Genomic DNA, 3,907 nt, shown 5'->3' with positions numbered 1-3,907 from the left:
CGAACCATGTGGACCACACGACGATCGAAATAATTATGGGTGCACACTTAATTATCGAAATCCTCGTATGGAAGCCATAGTAAGTACACATGTGTGCGATAACTCAGGTCCGAGGGTGATAGCGGAAAGACGGTAGAAATGCGAGTTATGATATGGGCATAGTGGATACGCCGCTGGTACTTCCTATATATAAGTGCCTTTATTATGTTCTCATTTGTGACGTTTTTCGAGCCATCTAAGAATTTGACGTTATTCTTTTGTTAAAAGTTTTTCTTGCAATTGTTTTTATCAAGAACGACATTCGTTAGTAATTAACTTTCTTTGATTTTATTTTAATTTCGGGACGAAATTTCTAAAAAGTTGTGGATACTGTGACATTCGTCAAATTTGAGTCTCGCTTTTATATTCATTTTATATTCATTTTATAACATGTCGATTTTCGCGTTTTATGTTAATGAATTATACTTCGTATTTGAGGTTAAACTTGTAAATCCGAACCGTTATTATTAACTCTAGCGTGTGCGAGGTCTGTCAAAAGTCCGTTAGTTTTAGTTTATAAGTTTGGTTAAATAAACCTTAGGGGACTAAAGTGTGATTTTTCCTTAGAACTATTCAAGAATTGATTTACTTACAACTAAATATCAAACATTTATAACTTGAGGGGCTAAAGTTAAATATATATAAACCATCATATATAAACCAACAAACCCTAACCCTACTTTATTATCTCTTTCAGCCGTCACCCACCTCCAGCCGATTTCCGGCCGCCGCCTACGGCCACGAACTCCGGCGAGTCTCGGCGCACCACCACTAAACCACCACCATCCACTACATAACCACCATCTCAACCACCTCCTCAACCCGACACCACCACCCCTCGTTATTCCGGCAGCCCGTAGCCCCCTCCCATTCGCTGCTCGTTTTTCTGGTGACCGGAAAACCGGCCACCGGTGTACCATTGTCTCTCTCGTCTCTCTCTTTGGACTCTCTCTCTCTCAAGGACTCTCTATATATCTCTAACTCTCTCTCGGCTCTCACACTCTCTCTCGGCTCTCTATCTCTCTCTCACTCTCCCTCTCGGTCTCTTTCTATCTCTCTTCTCTCTCTCTGTTTTGTTTCCATCTTCGGCTCGGTTCCTTTCTCGGTATAGAGCCACGACTCGTAAACATATAAATGGTAAATAATTTGATTTGGTATTGTTAATTTTCATATATCGATTTGTCAGAATCAGATTGTTAATAATTGGTTTGGTAGTATCAGTTATTTTTTGGTCAAATACTTTGAAGCGAATCGGGTTTGCGTTGTTGGTATGAATTGGGTAAAAGATGAACACCTGGGAAATGGATATAATAAGTTCTTGAGTTTAATTATTTTGGTTCGGTTTGGTTGGTACGTTTATTAAATTAGAGGTCTCAGATTCGGGTCATTCTAGATCGGTTTTTGGTATTGTTTCTTGTTATACTTAATAAATTTATTATTACTATTAGTATTAACATAAATACGTAAAGATTATTATCATTATTATTATTAACTAGATTATATTATTATTATTATTATTATCATTATTATTATTAACTAGATTGTCATTATTTTAATTATTATTATTATTAACAAGATAATTATTAGTATTATCGTTATTATTGTTAACAAGATTATTAATATTATTATTATTACTATTATCTTTTAATAAAACTATTATTATTATCATTATTATTATAAATATTAAAGTTGTTATTAATATTATTAAAGATCATACTATTATCATCTTCATATTATTATCATTAGTTATTAGCAAAAATATCATTATAGTTATATTATGAATTCGTTTAGAAATCAAACCGACATCGAATATAATATCATTATTTACTATCAATATTTTTAATTATTATGATTATTTTTATCAACAACATTTTAATTAATACTAAGATCTTTATTCTTTAACTATTATTATTAGTATTATTAATAATAGTTACGGTTATTATTTTTACGTCATATCTTACATGTCTATATATATATATATGAAACATTTCTTTTTAAAATTATCATTATCATTATTATCATCATCATAAATAATATTATTATAAGATTCATTATAAATTCATTTTCATAAAACCGAAGTCTTGATTTAAACTCGTCTTGTTTCTTTTAATATTGGTTTAGCTATTTAAAAGCCCAATAAAATAATATTTTATTATTAATTATGTACGAGTCCCTAATCATTAACAAACTAACCGGTAACCCGATTAACAACCGAACCGTCCCGTCCAATGTTTCTATTCAACTAAAGTTCAAGTTCATTAATATGTTTTATTTATCCGTTTTCAATTAGCTTTCAAGTCAGATTCGTTCGTTTCGTTTACAAGCTTCCTTTTATGTCAATCACTTATTAGTTTCTCAATTCATTAATCGAGGTGAGTACTTTCATACCCCTTTTTTCATCTTTCGTTTTGGGGTGACATTTCATACTTATCAAACTAAATGCTTTATTTACTTGAGTCTTAAACCCACAAACGTGATTGTATACTTGACTTGAATAATTGCTCGATTTGATGTTCTATGCTTATTTGTCTATGTGTTTACAGCTTTTGGATGGTGGAACTATAAATCCTATACCATTTGGCAATGGCAAGTTGTCGTTAACGTAATGCAATTAACGATAACTAGAAAATCTTAGACTACTTGGCAACCCCTTGTAGCTAGGTGGTGCTAATGTAAGCTTATTAGCAATTGTCAATAAAATCCTAGACTAATTGCCAATAGCTAGGTGTCGCTAACTTGTTTAGAGATAACTATTTTATCCAGGTTTATAGCTCTTATTTATTGTTTTGTATACTAGTTTTGTGGCTTTTCATACTATATACTATTGTTGCTCAAACTTATGAATTGTTCACCAACCTTTGTGTTGACAAACTTTATTTTATGAAATTGTAAGGCCCCGAACCCGGTAGCCCTACTTTAGCGTCGGATTTACTCATAAACACAGTTCTTACAAATCAGAGTTCATTAAAACTTTCGCGGAATATAAAAACTTTCATGAAACGTTACAGCAATCCAAAACTTGCCTTAATTAAACATTCTTGTCTTTCAAAATAAATGTCAATTACATTAAAACATCTTGAGTCTTCAGATGCCAGTCTCCTATTCGCCCACCATGTGCCCGTTCAAGCTAGTTGTCTCATTCTACTCACCTGTGTGCATACTAAAAGTCAGCTACGCTGAGTGAGTTCTAGTTAATCGGACGCCATACAATACATACACATACATAAATATCCGAAGATACATATCCATACCTAACTAGTTACCCTTCTGTTCTACATACATACTTACTACCATACATACATAAATATCTAAAATCACTAACCTCAGTCTACCAAGAGTACGTTCATAGTCCGCCGTCTATACCTGTACTCAAGGTCGTGAACACGTAAAAGGTCCGCAGTCCTTACCTATGTTCACCATTTATGGTACGTGCAAGGTCCGCAGTCCTTCCCTATACCATCCTACATCCACAACACATACAAGGTCCACAGTCCTTCCCTATGTTGCAACCTAAACCATAGCACGTACGAGGTCCGCAGTCCTCCCCTATGCTACCACAATACAAATACAGCACGTATAAGGTCCACAGTCCTTTCCTATGCCATCCTACATCCACAACACGTACAAGGTCCACAGTCCTTCCCTATGTTGCAACCTAAACCATAGCACGTACGAGGTCCGCAGTCCTCCCCTATGCTACCACAATACAAATACAGCACGTATAAGGTCCACAGTCCTTTCCTATGCTGATGCCTATCTATAATACGTATAAGGTCCGCAGTCCTTAACTACGTTGTCGTCTATTATCTGTAACACGTATAAGGCTCACCGTCCCTATCTACGTTTACATCTATCATCTACTTTACGT

This window comes from Bidens hawaiensis, unplaced genomic scaffold, assembly GCF_021521415.1.
Source record: "Bidens hawaiensis isolate Kalapana, Puna unplaced genomic scaffold, B.hawaiensis_p1.1 tig00021335_1, whole genome shotgun sequence".
Taxonomy (NCBI): domain Eukaryota; kingdom Viridiplantae; phylum Streptophyta; class Magnoliopsida; order Asterales; family Asteraceae; genus Bidens; species Bidens hawaiensis.
Note: the sequence above shows the minus strand (reverse complement) of the source record.